Here is a 17153-nt window from a genome sequence, read left to right as displayed (position 1 = left end):
TCTGGCCCTAGCCCTATTTGGCTCGTGTTTATGCCTGCCTCAACATTGTAAACCCTTTGTGTATAGAAACTGCCTTAATGTTCCCTTGATCCCTCACAGGCTAAGCCCAGCCTGACTCATGGTAAGCCTTCAACAGATGTCAGCAAAAGGAACTGAACTGCCAAATGCATAGAATGAACATGGGGTCAACTCTCCTCTGTGGCTCTCTTCTGTATGTGGGGGAAAGGGCCTAGTCTAACTGGTTTCTGTGATGCAGAATCCACTCTGCCTTATGCTCAGATAGGATATGTGGCCTATCTTAGAGGTATCCTTCCCATCTGGGTGGGATTAACGTTAGGACACGGGATGGAGTTTGGAATAAATACAACAACCACATACACTTCATCTCCAAGACTAAAAAGGCAGAAACCACATTTAATAGGGGCATCTACCGGACAACAGAGAAAAAGAGACCACAGCAAAAATACTTTTTGCACTGCAGAATTATTTGATGAGTTATTACTACAGGACATTCCAGGTTTCCTAAAAGATAATTTAACGATTGTTCAACAAGTTCCCAAAAGGGAGTAGGAAAAGGGAGTTGGAATCTCTTCCAAAGCAAAAAAGGAAGGGAGGCGACTTTAAATTCTGCTTTAAAACCGGTTAGAAGTACACAATTTCATCCTTTAGTAATATTAGTCATGGCCACGCTCTAAAGGTGGGGTGAAACCTACTTGCCTGGAGGAAAAGGACGGGGTAGAAAAACAAAGCAAAATAAAATACATTAAACAAAAGTTTCTTCTTTTGGAAAGGGAGGGACTTCAAAATCATGACGGGCCAAATGCCTCCTCCTCTTTCTTGAAAAGCCCTCCAAGTCAGAAGCAAGCCCGAGAATAACAGCTGCTCTTAGGATGCTCAAAGCTCCTTGCAGCTGATTATTTTTCAGGAGGAGAATTAGACACAAATAATACAAGTGGGAAATAAAGAGAATGACCTACTTTACAGGGGGGGAAAAAGGAGTTCTGTGTGAGCGTTTTGATCTAATTGACGGTGTGGGGTTGCATGCCCAAATAAGGCGCTGCTGGTCGGATCTGCGCGGGAGAGGGCACGTCTCAAACTCGAGGGAGAGGACGAGACAGCCAGAGGAACCGCGTCAGGGGCGACCCCCAGTCCACCGCGGGGGCCTGGCGCGCTCGGGGCAAAGGCCCTAGGAGACCCCTTCTGGCCACAAAATCGAGTATGACAGAAAAGGGCCAGCGGGGGCGCTTTCCTTCCAGTGCCACTTGCCGGAATGTAAGAGGGACGGAGAGACGTACGGAAAAGGCTGCCACGCTCGGAGCGCTGCGCCAGGCCAGGCACCTAAGGCCAGGGAAGCGGAGACCTCGCGGGAGCGGGCAGGGGGACCTTTCCCCTCTCCGGGGCTTCCACCCAGGCGCCTCCCCGCTGTGAACGCCGCCACCCGGGTGAAGGGGAAACCGGCCACGTTTCCGGACCTCGGCGGGGCACACGGTCTCCAGTTTTCACCCGGCTCTGTCTTGGAGCCCCGAAGGGCATCAGACAGCAGCCCCGGCACCCGGGGACTATTCCTGTACCTCTGCCTCCCTCCGCTTGGCGTTTGCGGGAACCTTGGTAAAATCCTCCCTGTTTCTCGCGCGCGCCTCTCTCTCCAGCTTCTTTTTCTTGGATTCTCGCCTGTCTCCTCCCACAGAGGAAAAAAAAAAAAGGTCACGTATGTTTGGAAAAATATGTAGGTCAGTGGAACATTTCCTGCACTGGTGCAAAAGGAGAGGAGGGCAGCGGAGGAGGGGAGGGAGAGGCAGAGTGGAGCTCCAAGTGCCCGCTCCTGGCCGCAGCCCCACACCCCACGTGCCCCTGCCGGGGAGGGGGGCAATTAGCCGGTTCCTTTGCATCCTTGACCCATTTTTCGTACCAGCTACGTTCGCCTTAGGACAGGCACTGGTTATTCCTCCCCAGCAGTCGCTGCTGTCCTCCGCCGACCACCGCTCGCCCGCATCTTCCCCGACCCCCGCCTCCCACCTGCCCCCTGGCCGCACCCCCGCCGCTCATTGAGAAATCGCAGTGGTCCCCGCAGAGACGCGCTTTGTGCCCTGGGTCGAGACCCGCGCGCAACCCTGCCTCTGGAGGACGGTGTGGAGGGGGTGACAGTCGCGTGCTCGTCCCCCCTCACCCCCTGTGCGGGACAGCAGGGTGGCGGCCCGGGGCGGAAGATTCCTTGTTCCTCCCGAGTGACAACTTTAATGGGACCTCGGCTGGCAGCCTCTAGTCCACTTGACTCTACACTGGGCCGGCTCACCTGGAAGCACAACCCGCCCTCCCCCAGCCCCAGCGCCCAACCCCGACCCTGCGCCCCAGGCCCGACCCCGCTGCGCGTCCCTGGCAGCCCAGCAGAGGCGGCGGCGGCCTGGGGACTCGCGGGTGACTGCGCCGCCCAGGGAAGACGGGGGTCTAGGGGTGCGGAGGTCCGTCTCCCTGCGGCGCGCGCGGGGTGCTTGTCCCAGGCTGGGTCGGGGCCAGGAGAGACCCCGCAGGCGGAGGCAGGCGAGGGAAGAAGGAGGAGGAGGAGGGGTAGGAGGGGGAGGTGAAGAGGGAGGAGGGTGGAGGGTGGAGGGAGGAGGCAGGGGAGGAGGCAGAGGCGGAGGCGGCTCTCCCCGCCGGCTCTGCGTGCGGAAGAGTTTGCCGCGCGAGCAGCCGGCCTCTCGCAGGAGCCGAGGGACCTGCGCGGCTGCGGCCCAGGAGCGGCGGCCGCGGAGCCCGGAGACCCGCGGCGGCGGCGGCGGCGGCGGCGGCGGCAGCAGCTAGAGCAGCGCCTCCCGCCGCCGCCCGGGAGGAGCTCGCCGCGCCCGCTCGCCGCCTCGTCTCCCAGCGGCGGCGGGAGGCGCGTCTCCCCGGCCCAGTCCGCGCCCGGCCCCGCGGGGCCGCTCCGGCCCGCTCCGAGGTAAGGGGCCGCGCCTAGGGGCGCGGGGGACCCAGGGTGGGCAGTACGTGCGCGCGGGGTCGCAGGACTCGGTCACCTGCTCGCCAGCGTGGAGGACGCGCGGGGGCGGAGGGGCGCTCAGGCGCGAGGCTGCGCGGCGCCGGGGACCCCGGACGCGGGGGCGCGGAGAGGTGGGTTCCCCCTCCACAGTCAGGCCGCTGGGGGCTTTGCGTCCTGCAGGAGGTAGCAACCGCTGGGCCGGTGGGCTCCGGGCGCATCTCGACGCAGAAGACAGAGGACTGGGCACCCGAGCCTTGGAATTTGGGGGCCCTCGGGGTGTCCGACAGGGTGGAGAAGGATCGTGCCCCAGGGCAACAGCTTTGGGGATTGCCCGCGGTTATCTTCGAGACCCATCGCGCGACCCTCCGAAACGTCGGGCGTCCTGGACCCCTGGAGAGTGCGGCGTGCGCGCCCTGGGCCCGCGGTCTCTCGGAGTGCCTGGGTCGGAACTGGTTCTGGGCCGGATTGGGTGCAGAGTCGGTGCCCCCAACCTCCGTGCGCGCAGACAGCGTGCAGCCTGGCTCCTCGCGTCGCTGCCCCCCCCTCCCCACCCCAGCCCCGGAGCTCCCCAGGTTGGATGTATGCGTGTGGTTTTTGGAAAATGTGCCTCTTTCCCAGCCGAGGAGGGACGCACCTTTGACCTTTCTAAAGAGCTGGGCAGGTCGGTAACCAGGGAAGGGATAGGCACCACCGGGCTAAATTCAAAACCAGTCCCGCTCCTCTGCTTGCCACTCCTTAATTGCTCAAGGTAAGAAAGTTTGTTTCAGCCCTGTGATTCATAAATAATTAGTAACTAGTTTTGTTGATTAAGCAAGATGGAAACCTTGAATATACACACGCACTTCCACGAAGTCTAAACACTCCCGAGGTTGTGTCCGGGAGGCTTTAGTACGGAAAGTTAGAAGCCCTGGAGTTCAACAGGTGTTCAGGAGGGTCCCGGAGAGGAGTTTCATCTTTACGCGTTGCTTTGACATCCACCCCAACTTCATTAAAGTGGTTAGCCTGTTTTCCTACAGGTAAAAGATTGAGCACTTATTAAATTAACTTAATCAGCAGAGACGAGCTAAACCGTCTTGATCGTTTAGAACCCAAACCTTATTTTCCTTAATAGAAAGGTTTTTCCTGTTTGGACTTCCCAGGTAATTAGTTCTAAAGTAGTTCCCAGCAAGACATCTCTGCCAGCATCTCTCTCTCACTGTAACTTGGTCCCCATCAGTGAACTGACCAACTAATTATGGCTTGCATTAAACACAGAGCTGCCCTCCTTGGGAGGCACTGTTCACATTCAAGCGCACACAGTAGCTCCATCTTCCTGCCACTAAGATGTCCTTAAAGGAAAAAGTTTGCCAAAAATAACCCCCAAATAAATAGTGTAATGTTTAAAAGAGTTATCCTGACCTGCGCCACTATTTTACAAAAGCAAAAATTCAGTGTTTCATTACAGCGCTAAACCAGGACCAGTAGAAGTATTGGTATCTCTCAGCAGTCTACTTAAAGATTTAGTTAAAAATACGAAGTGTGCTACATAAAGACATTCAGTAATTATCTTCCATCTCACAGAGAGATGTGGAGTGTGGCTTAGAAGAATTGTAAATGCGCTGCTTTTAGCCGTTTTCTTCTTGGAAATCGATGCCTCTATTTATTTGCTGATCTGTCCCACTGTGCGTAAATGTAGAATCGGTTTTATTCTCACGGCTTCCCAGAGGGGCTCCTGTGGAGGTGAAAGAAGGAAATACATTCTAGAGGAAATATGTTATTAATAAAACGTTACCCCCCAAAGAGTTAAACACGCCAAAAAGAACCAAGTGAGGCTTTACTAATTAGTGGTCTGATGAGAGAGTGTTCAGATGGTGACTAAAGAATTGATCTTTATGTAGAAAACAACAATTGTTTTTAAGCTCATTTGGTTCTCTTAAAACAGTTTGGGCCCTTTAAAAAATTTCTGGCTGTTTAATAATGCAAATGATGAAAATCATCAAAGATAACACATATAACCTGATGTGTGCCATGTTTAAGTTGAATTCACCTTATTTTTTTGAACAATCTTTCTTAACTCTTGGTAATCTTTATAGCTCACTCAACACTGCAACTTATTAGGTTAAAAACTGAAAGTTAATTTCTTCAGAATAAAATAATAAGGCATGCGTATACTTTTTAATTTAACCATCTTTATATGTTCATTTTTTCAGAGTCTTGCTTTTGAACCTTAAGAACCCAAAGGGCTAAGTCTTCTTTCTTAATTTTTAAAACAAGCATGTGTTTTGTTCTTTACATGAATCGTCGGTTCTCCTAGTGTGATCACGACACTGTCCCATGCTGATTCCATGCACCACAGTGCAACTCTTTCTCAAGAGAGGTCAGATTTCGAGGCGTTGAAAATAGCCCAGTGACTCAGTATTCTTGGCTGCTTTATGCCAACGGTTTAATTGGCTGCATCATAGCAAGCATCTAATTGAGTTTCACATTTAAATAGTGGATATGGTACTTGGTGCATTATTTGCTTACAGAAATGTCTGATTAGCATGTTCCTGATCCTCGTTCTATTTGTAGCAAAGATGGGAGGTCAGGGACTGTCACATTTCATATTCCCCACAGCATCTCATCCCGATGGGGCCTTGTTCAGAATAGATGCTCAGTAAATAGGTGTGGGAAATGAGCTGAATTGTTGGTGATCACTATCCAAAGGTTAGAAATTTCTGAATGCTAATGGAGTACTTAACTATGAGTAATTCTATTTTAAATCGCAAGGTGATGATGATTAATAGTATCTCAGGGCACTAAATAAACATGTATTAAATATGAGCGTATGTTTAAAGGGGGAATTTTTAATGCAGTCTTTAAGGCACTACTGCTTCTCACTTGAATTCTTTAACTGAGATTAGGGAGTCCTTGGCATTTTAAGCAAAGTCATTTCTTAGGTAAAGTTCCCCCAGAGACCACTTGAACTTTTGCAAGTCTTAAAACAATGGGTGGTTCCATTTGATGGTTCAGAATAGAAAGGAAAGTGTTGATCGTCTACACTGGTGTGAAAAAACTGTTTATAAGGAGATGGAGGATGCTGGATATCGTAGTGCCTGAGAATCACCTGGGGCCCTTGGCAGACTCAGATTCTAACTCAGGACACCTGGGAGAGGACCTGAGCTGCATTTCTCACAGCTACCAGATGCTGCATGCTGGCACGGTTTTGGGATGCACTGAATCCAGTTCAGCGTGTTTACTGAGCATATACCACATAGAGAGCCCAGATGATACAAAAATAAGATGGGTTGTTCCTGCCCTTGAGGAGCTAACAAGATGAGGTGGTGGGGAGAGAGAGAGGGATTGTAAACTGAAAACGAGGTTCTGGGATGCCATTCTCCGGGGTGGTGGCCGGAAAGGGGCCCAGGAAAGGAGAGTTGCTGGTAGGGCTTCCACATTGCTGACCTTGACCTGTAGTCATATTTGAATGGAGAGCCTTGGGACTTTGCAAGAAATAAAATGCAGATTTTGAAGTCAGACAGACCTGGAGTAGCCTCCCAGCTCAGCTGTGGCAACTTTTAACCTCTCTGAGACTCAGAGTCCTTGTCAGAAAAACAGTGCAAATGATGCTTACCTTGCCAAGCTTGTAGGATTACCAGTAAACGACACATGTTAGGCCTAATAAAAGTGATTGCTTTTGTTACTGTTGATAGGAGAGAGGAGGCTGGAAAGCAAGGAGGACGAGGAGGTTACTAAAATATGTTCCATGTAGTTCACCAGTTAGAGATTCAATTTGGTTAACCAGCAAACCCAAGGCCGGCCGTGGAGAACCAGGACAGGGCTGGAGGGCAGGCAGCTGTGGAAGCTAATCAGAGGCAAAATGGCAAATTGTTGGGAGCATGCTTATCTCCACCGTCTCCTGCAGTCCCTGGCTTCTGGTTTGCTTTGTTGATAGCCCTTCCTAGGATATTTTCATCTGAAGCTTTTCTTGGTACTTAAGCTGTAGGTTCTGTTGATCAAGACTGCTAGTGGCAATCAAGCGTTCTTTAAAAATGTAGTGGAGAGGACAAACACCTCTCCTCTTTGAGGGGCATTGTTCTAGTCTGTGGTGGGTCACTTTCTAGGATCAAAGCCATCAATCCGTCTTTCCACCATAGTAGGAGTTACTTGAAACTAGTTTCGGGCGTGTTGGAATTCACCTGGGGTGCCTTTTATGCTTCGCACTCTGAGATGATTGCTTCCTCCTGCCGTCTAGGAGAGATGGATATTGCAAGGCAATGGTGTCCTTCACCCTGATATTAGGAGGGGTCACCTGGGTGGCCCTGAAAACACTTCAACCAACATCACTCTGATTTTTTAAAATACATTTTGGGATTCCATTTATTATTTGCAAAGGCGATTTCTCTGCTACCATTTGCCTTCCACGCTCCCTAAAAGTAACTCTTGAAAACGAAGTTCTAAGAGAACGGCGATGGCAGTTTGATGTTTAGGGGGAAGGAAAAGTAGAGGAACCCCAGGAGCCAAGGCAGGCCTGGGTGAGGGTGGAGATGAGAGAGGGAAAGGAAGGCATCGTCAGGCGTGGGAGGACCAGGACAGAGATGGGAGCAGTGGTGGGGGCTGAAGCTGAGAGGTTGGGCCCTAGGAGCCAATTTGTGGACTTTGCTGCTTTGCTGAAGGCCATGACAGATAATGTTCCCAGATCACTGAAAATCATCCAGGCTTCCAGAAAACACAGGCCCATCTAAAGGCAGACAGGTGACAAGGTGACAGAACCTAGTGGCGTGATTCTTCTAGCCTCTTCTGAGCCAAAAATGACATGCACAATTTTATGAATGATATTTGTGTCCCTTGGTGATAAAATATTAAGAGCTCGAGGTCATCTGAAAAATTATTGTTTTTTTGTTGATAAAAGTACATAGTTTTTGGGAAAGATAGAAAAGAAGGAAAAAAACCCTCAATTTCAAGATATATTTTCCGTTCAGTGTTTTTTCTATGATTGAAGTATTTTTATATTAGTTTATCTTAAAAAGCACATGGATATAGTCTTGTAAAAATTTTCAAAGAGCACAGAACCATTTCTAGTAGAAAGAAGAAAATTTCCTTCATCCCTGCGGCCTACCCAATAATCATACCCCTATCTTTTATTTGCCTAGCAGAAACTGGATTTTGTACAGTGGACTGCCAACCCACACCTGCCTCTGGAGGTTTACCAGATTGGCCACTCAACCCTGGTGAGGGTGGGGCTGCTGCCCTTGCCAGTGACTGGCTCAGGGTGAGCATGTGGACCGTATTCTAACTGATAAAATGTGAGGGTGGGCTACTGGGAGGCTTCTGGGAAAGTTTCCCTGATCTCAAAAGAGGCAAGGAAGGAAACAGTCCTTTCCTTCCACTGGATACTGTGATATGTGGCCGTAATGCCTGCAAACTGGGCAGCCATCAGCCACCAGAGGGGCTGGGCCAGGTCTCAACTGACCTGCGGAAGAATGCAAAGGTGAAGAAGGGCAGGGGGCAGGGAGGTCTCCGTGGTGCCCTTGACCTGAATTACACAAAGAAGAGTCTGTTTTTGAACATGTATGAGATCATGAAACCATTACCAGATGAAGCAAGCTGAGTTAGTTTTTTTGTTGTAGCCAAAAGCATCCCATAACTCTCCACCTTTCTCAGGAGGTAATGACTGATAACCATGGGGCGTGTTCTGCTAGTCATTTTTGGTGTATTTACATATACACACACATATGTACACTTTTAAAAACTAAGGCCAGGTGCACTGACTCACGCCTGTAATCCCAGCACTTTGGGAGGCCGAGGCGGGCGGATTACGAGGTCAGGAGACCAGCCTGGCCAACATGGTGAAACCCTGTCTCTACTAAAAACACAAAAATTAGCTGGGCATGGTGGCACGTGTCTGTAATCTTGGATACTCAGGAGGCTGAGGCAGGAGAATCACTTGAACCGGCGAGTCGGAGGTTGCAGTGAGCCAAGATCCTGCCACTGCACTCCAGCCTGGCAACAGAGCAAGACTTTGTCTCAAAAAAATAAAATGAAATTAAAAAATAAAAACAAAAACTGAACTCATTTTATGTATATTATTTAACAACTTAATATGGCATGGATTTTTTATGACATATCTTCTTCTTTATTTTTAAAGGCTACAGAGTATTATTCGGAAGTACAAATAGGACGTTATTTAACCCATCCCTGTTAATAAACAATCTATTGAGTTGACTATTACAGTTTTTGTATTAACTTCCTTATCTGTATATCTTTGTGTACATTTCAAGATTTTCTAGGTCAGGGATTATTAGGATTCCTGGGTAAAGGCACACCTGTTTGAAATATTGATAGATGCTGCCAAACTGGGGGCTAAAAAAGCTATGCCTGTTAACCTCCCCATCTACAGTGTGTAAGGCTGCCTTGTCTCCATATCTTAACTAACACAAGATATTTTCCAGCTTTTAAATCTTTTTTATGCATTTTCACATGTTTGAGGTAGTACTGTTTATAGTTTTCTATTCTGGTTGTTTGTCTTAACCTGAACATAAGCATTTTTCCATGACATAAACAATTTAAATTAAATTTTATTGGCTACATAATAGTTATACTTGTTTTGGGAGTGTATCGATGGTACATGAAGACGCAAAGGGAAATATTTGAAATAGAGGTTGTCTATGAAAATTAAGTGGCTATAATCGACCTTGCAGTAAACCTGAAAGATTTTCTGGAAATGGTATTGCGAGACACACCCCTCCAGTGATATGTTTCCAAGAAAACCCTGAGGAGATGGCCTTCCAGGCCTTTCTCAATCCAGTCAGATGGTAGGCTGCCCCAAGCATTTCTAAGAAGCTTTGTTGCTTTTAGAATCCATCAGATTTACAGTCAGACAAGTTCTAAATTCAGTTCTCTGAATGTACAGTAGTTACGTAAACACTTCGTACATCGCATGAGACATGGCTGAAAAGTAAATTTGCTGTATTCTTTTAATTTTTTTCAACTTTTATTTTAGATTCAGGGGATACATGTGTAGGTTTGTTACCTGGGTGTATTGCATGATACTGAGGTGTGGGGTATGAATGATCCTATCACCCAGGTACTGGTATAGTACCCAATAGTTAGTTTTTCAATCCTTATCCCCTGGCTCCCTGCTCCCTCCAGTAGTCTTCAGTACCTGTTGTTGCCATCTTTATGTCCACAAGTACCCAATGTTTAGCTACCACTTATAAGCGAGAACTGCAGTATTTGGTTTTCTATTTCTGCATTAATTCACTTAGGAAAATGGCCTCCAGCTGTATCCATGTTGCTGTAAGGACATGGCTTCATTCTTTTTATGGCTGCATAGTATTCCATAGTATATATTTAACACATTTTCTTTATCCAGTTCACTGTTGATGGGCATCTAGGTCGATTCCATGTCCATGTCTATTGGACATGGAATCACAATTGCTCTTGTGAATAGTGCTGTGATGAACATGTGAATGCATATATCTTTTTGGTAAAATGATTTGTTTTCTTTTGGATAGATACTACTATCAGTAGTGGGATGGCTGGGTCAAATTAGTAGCTGTGTTTTAAGTTCTTTGAGAAAGCTCCAAACTGCATTCCACAGTGGCTGAACTAATTTACATTCCAACCAACAGTGCATTAGTGTTCTGTTGTCTCCACAGCCTCTCCGGCATGTATTTTTTGACTTTTTAGTAATAGCCATTCTGGCTGGTGTGAGATGGTACCTCATTGTGGTTTTGATTTGCATTTATCTGATGATTAGTGTTATGGAGCATTTTTCATGTTTGTGTGTCTTCTTTTGAGAAGTGTCTGTTCATGTCTTTTGCCTATTTTTAAATACGGTTTTTATTTTTTTACTTGTTTGGTTGTTTAAGTTCCTTATAGATTCTGGATATTAGACCTTTGTTGAATGAATAGTTTGTAAATATGTTCTCCCATTTATGTAGGTTGTCTGTTTACTCTGTTGATAGGTTCTTTTTCTGTGCAGAAGCTCTTTAGTTTAATTAGGTCCCACTTGTTAATTTTTGTTTTTGTTGCAATTGCTTTAGAGGACTTTCTTTCCCAAGGCCAGTGTCCAGAGTGATGTTTCCTAGGCTTTTCTCTAGGATTCTTATGATTGAAGTCTTACATTTAAATCCTTAATTCATCTTGAGTTAATTTTTGTATATGGTGAAAGGTAGGGGTCCAGTTTCATTCTTCTGCATATGGCTAGCTAACTATCCTAGCCCCATTTCTGAAGAGAGAGTCCTTTCCCTACTGCTTATTTTTGTCAACTTTGTTGATACTCAGATGGCTATAGGTGTGTGACTTTATTTCTGAGTTCTCTATTCTATTCCATTGGTATATGTGCCTTTTTTTGTACCAGTACCATGCTGTTTTGGTTACTGTAGCCTTATAGTATAGTTAGAAGTTGGGTAATATGATGTCTCCAGCTTCGTTCTTTCTGCTTAGGATTACTTTGGCTATTCAAGCTCTTTCTTGGTTCCCTATGAATTTTAGAAGAGGTTTTTCTAGTTCTGTGAAAAATGACATTGGTTGTTTGATAGGAATAGCATTGAATCTGTAGATTGCTTTGGGCAGTATGGGCATTTTAATAATACCGATTCTTCCAATCCATGAGCATGAAATGTTTCTCCATTTGTTTCTCTCATCTATGATTTCTTTTAGAAGTGTTTTATAGTTCTCATTGTAGAGATCTTTCACCTCTTTGGTTAGCTGTATTCCTATGTATTTTATATTTTAATGGCTACTGCAAATGGCTGCAAATGGAACTGTGGTGTTTTGTTTGTTTGTTTTTGTTTTTTTGTTTTTTTTTTTTTGAGACAGAGTCTCATTCTGTCACCCAGGCTGGATTGCAGTGGCGCAATCTCAGCTCACTGCAACCTCCGCCTCCCAGGTTCAAATGATTCTCCTTGCCTCAGCCTCCTGAATAGTCGGGACTATAGGCACGCACCACCACACCTGGCTAATTTTTGTATCTTTAGTAGAGACGAGGTTTTGCCATGTTGGCCAGGCTGGTCTCGAACTCCTGACCTCAAGTGATCTGCCCACCTGATCCCAGCACTTTGGAACTGTGTTCTTGATTTGTCTCTCAGCTTGGATGTTATTGGTGTGAAATAATGTAGAAATGCTACTAATTTTTGCATGTTGATTTTGTACCCTGAAACTTTATTGAAGTCATTTGTCAGTTCTAGGAGCCTTTTGGTGGAGTTTTTGGGGGTTTTCTAGCTGTAGGAGTCATATCAGCAGCAAAGAGAGAGAGCCTGACTTCTTCGTTTCCTATTTGGATGCCTTTACTTTATTTCTGTTGCCTGATTACTCTGACTAGCACTTCCAGTACTATGTTGAATAGAAGTGGTGAGAGTGGGCATCCTCATCTTCTTCCAGTTATCCAGGGGAATGCTCTTAAAACATTTTCAATTCTGCTAGAGAAGAGAGGAAAGCAAATGAAATGGATAAAACTCATAATAAATGTTAATCACCCTTCAGGCAAGGGCACATTTGAAAAGCACCACCCTTGGACATGGACCTCTGATCATCCTTCTACTTCCTCACTCCTAAGTGATAGTGCATAGCCCAGGAACACCCACCACCTGCTGTCCTCCAATAGGAAAGGAAAAGGCAAGATGACAAAATAAAAAACCTTCTCAGAGTCAACGGAGACCACACAAGAAAAAAGATACCTTCAAAGCAAAAACAACCTATCAGCAGACTTCCTGGGGACATCATGAGGCAGCCAGCATAGCTCTTTGGTCTTTGTTGCATGCATTGTGACATCCCAAATATCCGAACGCGAATAGAATTATTAGTCATCAAACTACATGCAATAACATGACAGGTGGTAGCAGAAACTTTGAGACCCCCAAGAAATGAGAATGCCTCTATTTTTTATTAATTTTTATGAATGTCTATATTTTTTGGCATACAAATGCAAACATTTGTTTTCTCCTTAATTCAGACAGGTTAACTCCATTTCTTTTTATTTTATTTTATTTTGTTTTTATTCTGTAAGTTCTAGGGTACATTGCACAACGTGCAGGTTTGTTACATATGTATACATGTGCCATGTTGGTTTGCTGCACCCATTAACTCGTCATTTACATTAGGTTTTTCTCCTAATGCTATCCCGCCCCCCTACCCCTACCCCATGACAGGCCCCGGTGTGTGATGTTCCCTGCCCTGTGTCCAAGTGTTTTCATTGTTCATTTCCCACCTATGAGTGAGAACATGCGGTGTTTGGTTTTCTGTCCTTGCGATAGTTTGCTCAGAATGATGGTTTCCAGCTTCATCCAACCCAGCAGCTAGTCATGGTTGTCCGACATGGGCTAGAGTCCTTTTGGAGTATTTTCACAAATAGTCCCTGTCAGTAGAAGTCAGACTGTCTTTAGTGTTATATAGAAACATCCATCCATTATTTTTTCAATCTCAGAACTTGATGGCTTCAATTTTCCATTATTCCATCATGGAGGGTGAAGACCTTTTAGAAGCAGACAGTATCATAGGTCCACATAGGTCACGGGACAAACAGTGCTGATCACTGCCTGTTGACAGAGTGTTGACAGTAAGGGAGGGGAGGAAACATTTTCTTGTAGCTAGAGAGGTTTTTTGAGGAGGTGGGTTGGAGTGAGGACAAGGGGAAGCCAGTCTGGCTGCTACGTTGATCTACCAAATCTTGTGTTTGGGCTGGGCACAGTGGCTCATGCCTGTAATCCTAGCACTTTGGGAGACTGAGGTAGGTGGATCACTTGAGGTCAGGAGTTCAAGACCAGCCTGGGCAACATGGTGAAACCCCTTTTCTACTAAAAATACAAAAATTAGCCAGGTGTGGTAACGGCTGTAATCCCAGCTACTCAGGAGGCTGAGGCAGGAGAATCAATTGAACCCAGGAGGCGGAGGTTGCGGTGGGCTGAGATTGTGCCACTGCACTCCAGCCTGGGCGACAAAGCAAGACTCTGTCTCAAAAAATAAATAAATAAAAATTAAATTGTGTGTTTGTCGTATCAGCACTTCAGTTTGTGTTGTCTAGAAAAGACATGACATACAGTATCATCAGTTATTGCAAAAGATGCCCAATTCCCTGGAGATCAAGATCTAATAACAAATACGAGGAAAACTTTAAACCCCAAGTTGTAGGGTGTATGGTAAGGTGGGGGCGGATGTGTCAGCTGGAACCTTGCTGAGAGTGATTGCTGTGCAGTTCTGTCATCTCAGCTCATCTAATGACCAAAACCAGATGGAAGTTTTTATGTGACCTCTCCAAGGCCTTCTTAATGGTCAGAGAGAATTTTACTTTTATGGCCTCCCCCCTTTCCCCTTCATAGCACCGTGGGAGAGAGAAATTCATTCACAGCCAATTTGCATGGCAATTTTGTACAGGTTTTATAATCTCTCAAGCAAAATAAAATCTTTACTTTCATTTGATCTGAAAAGGCACCACTTTTGGAAACTCTGTCCAGGGGAAGCACAGGACCCCTGCATTTGGAGTTCAAGGTGGCCTTGATGAAAATAGACCCCTATCCTGCATTTTACATCTCCTTCCTGGCTTTTCCATTCTCTCAAACCTGCAAACCCATACTCTTTTTGCCTTCGTTTGCTGTCATTTACCCCCTAGCATGCTGATTCTCAGCTGCCAGGGCCCCAAGTCCTTAACTTGCTCTCCAGTTATTCCTGGGATGCGTCCTGGCAAGGCTCCAGCTGCTGGCATCATTGCTCTTGTCCCAGTGTGTGTGTGTATGTGATTCTCATGACCAAGCTGGGCTCTGCCTGGGCCTGTGACCCCCGCTGAATCCCCTGCACCTCATGCAGGGTAGGCACATCGGTATTCTATCACGTTCCATGGAGAGAATGAGAAAAGAACTGTGCTGGTTCCTGACTGCCAGACAACAGATATGAGCCCCTCAAAGAGAGTCTCAGGAAACTCACAGCACCCTGAGCCACCTGTATCTCCCTTCCCGCCCTGGGCAGGTCATTCATCATCCTTGTCCCCTGATTTCTGTAGAAACCTGCTCCAAGCACTTACCTGGCGGTTGCCATGCTGCACCTGCCCTGGCAATTGTTGGCTCCTCCTCAGCCAGGGCCTACTGCTATTGCTGCACCAGTTCAGGGAGTCATGTTCCTGGTGCTCTGTGAAAAATGGAGATTTCTTGGGCAGCAAGGTGGTGCGCTCCAGTGTGCGCCACATCTGTTTGGGCTTGTACTGTTTGGTATATACACAGTCCCTCGGTGGGAGTTGTTGGTTAGTCTTCCAACTGTGCTATAGGTTTCTCTCTTCTCGCCATGCCTGGTCTAGTAGCATTCTCACAAGAACGTTGCTGCTGGCCCACTTAAGAGGCCTGGATGGGCCCCTGCCTGGCAAAGACCCAGGAAACAATGGGGATGCCTAGTGCAGGAGACACCATGCTTAAAGTTTAAAAGGAGTAGTTAATTCTTCTTGGGCTCCCAGTTTCTGGGAAGCTGTGCTATGTTTGCATGAGTTAGCTGTCCAAAGTGGTCAGCTATCTAACCTCTCCGTAGAAAATCTCCTTATGTTTCCCTCCCTTATGTGCCATGTGTCTAAGCACCTATCTCTATGAAGCAATGGCATCTCGTTGCCCATTTTGTACTTCTTTGGGTGGTATCATTCGGATGTGCTTCCCTGAGGCGATGTCTGTGTTTTCTAACAGCTCAGACTTTGGCAGCTCTTGCATCTATTGCAGCCTGTTTATATGAGACACCTATAAAAACATTCAGCCTGCGCCACGGGTGTGCCAGCAGCGCCCTATGACCTGATTTTAAATCACAGTGAGTGGCCATCGCCGTATGGGCCAGGGCGCTTTTAAATGGTGTAACAAGGACAGCGCGTGGCCCATAGCAGAAAGCTTTGACACCGTGATGTGGTCACTGTGACCAAGTGACCTTGGCAAGTTGCATAAACCCCATGACTCAGTTTCTTCATCTGTGAAAGGGAGATATTGATACTCAGGATGAGAATCAAGAAGAGAGAATGCTTGTTAGAGCTTCATAAAAATGAAAAGTACTGCTATTGATTTATTTTGCATTGTGACCAGTTCACTCAAACTCTTGCACACGCAGCTGGGTAAATGCCAGCCTCAAGGTGTTTTCTTCTTGAATGAAGTACTTGGTTTTTTCAGACAAGGTACATTCTAGCAATTAAAACCCCAGCATATCCCAGTGTTCTCTTGAAAGCTAACGTAAAGTGGGGGAAGTGAAATACTTCAACTCTAGAAGCCAAACACTCAGAATGTCTTGGCAGTTGCTTGGGGCTGCACAGTGTGCTTTTGAAAGCTTTTGCCATTTATAAGAGCAAAGTACTCTGGTAACCTTTTGTGTCTGGGATTTCAATCCAAATCAAATAGCCTCTGTGTATCCCATGGGTTCTGAGATTTTTATGGGATGTGTGGGGCTGTTTTGCCATGATGAATGTGACATGTGCTACTTCGTGTGGCCTTTCGTTTTTTTCTAAAGAGGCTTGGCTTGCAGAATGGAGGCTCAGCTCCCACAGTTCTTAAAGGATCCTATTGTTTGTCTCCTATGTCAGGATCCCCTAAAGAATAAGGATCACCTGGTTTTCAATGGAACCAGGAGTTTATTCTTCAGATTGGAGACATACTCCCAATTCTGGTTAATAAGTTGGTTTTGAGGTGGAAGGAAAGAACCCTAGTGATCATCTGGTACAACGTGGTGCACCTTTTCCTCTAGTAAAAACTAGAGGCTCAGAAAGCAAAGAGGCCTTTGCTGAGTCCTGGAGCTTGCCTGGCACCGAACAGACCAGCCGACCCCTTCCTGGTGGCTCAGTGCTTCTCTTTCTCTGATGAGCCCTGAAGAGACTTCCTCACCTGGAGGATCAGGGGTTTCTCAGACCCTGCTTCCAGAGAGTCCATAAGAACGAGGCTTTCTGGGCTCAGCCGGCGCACTCTCCACCCAGAGGTTTTGGGAGGGCCACACCACAGGCCAACTACCCACTCTGCCTGAATTGCCTTATCTCTGCGTGCTCTCCACAATCTGCTCTCTGCCGTGAGTAGCATAAGATAAGGGAGGCTGGGTGCTAGAGGCAGCTGGGTACAGGGAGAAACAAGGACAAGGATGGACACGGACTGTCCGCTTGACTTCTGGGAACCAGCTGACTCTTAGGCGCGGACATCTGACTTTTTTCAGATAAACAGACTGAACACACAGAGCTCATTCATGCCTATGAAGGAGACTAAACTGCCTACTTACTTGA

At 46.8% G+C, this 17153-nt stretch overlaps 1 protein-coding gene across 4 annotated transcripts in view; it reads left to right on the top strand.

The window, feature by feature from the left end:
* Window positions 1-1712: 1712 nt before the first annotated feature.
* The window catches only part of NPAS2 (neuronal PAS domain protein 2), a 178084-nt gene continuing 162643 nt past the window's right edge, over window positions 1713-17153 (top strand). Inside the window, exon 1 of one of the 4 annotated variants that reach the window (XM_063617618.1) lies at window positions 1713-1730. The gene's annotated coding sequence lies outside the window, so the exon portion shown is untranslated. Of the gene's footprint in view, window positions 1731-2658; window positions 2936-3699; window positions 3723-17153 lie in introns of those variants that run through there. The other 3 variants (XM_055243626.2, XM_055243625.2, XM_055243624.2) reach the window with 3 other exon arrangements.

This window comes from Symphalangus syndactylus, chromosome 14 (assembly GCF_028878055.3).
Source record: "Symphalangus syndactylus isolate Jambi chromosome 14, NHGRI_mSymSyn1-v2.1_pri, whole genome shotgun sequence".
Classification (NCBI taxonomy): Eukaryota; Metazoa; Chordata; class Mammalia; order Primates; family Hylobatidae; genus Symphalangus; species Symphalangus syndactylus.
The sequence above is the reverse complement of the archived record's forward strand: the minus strand, read 5'-3'. Positions and strand labels throughout refer to the sequence as shown.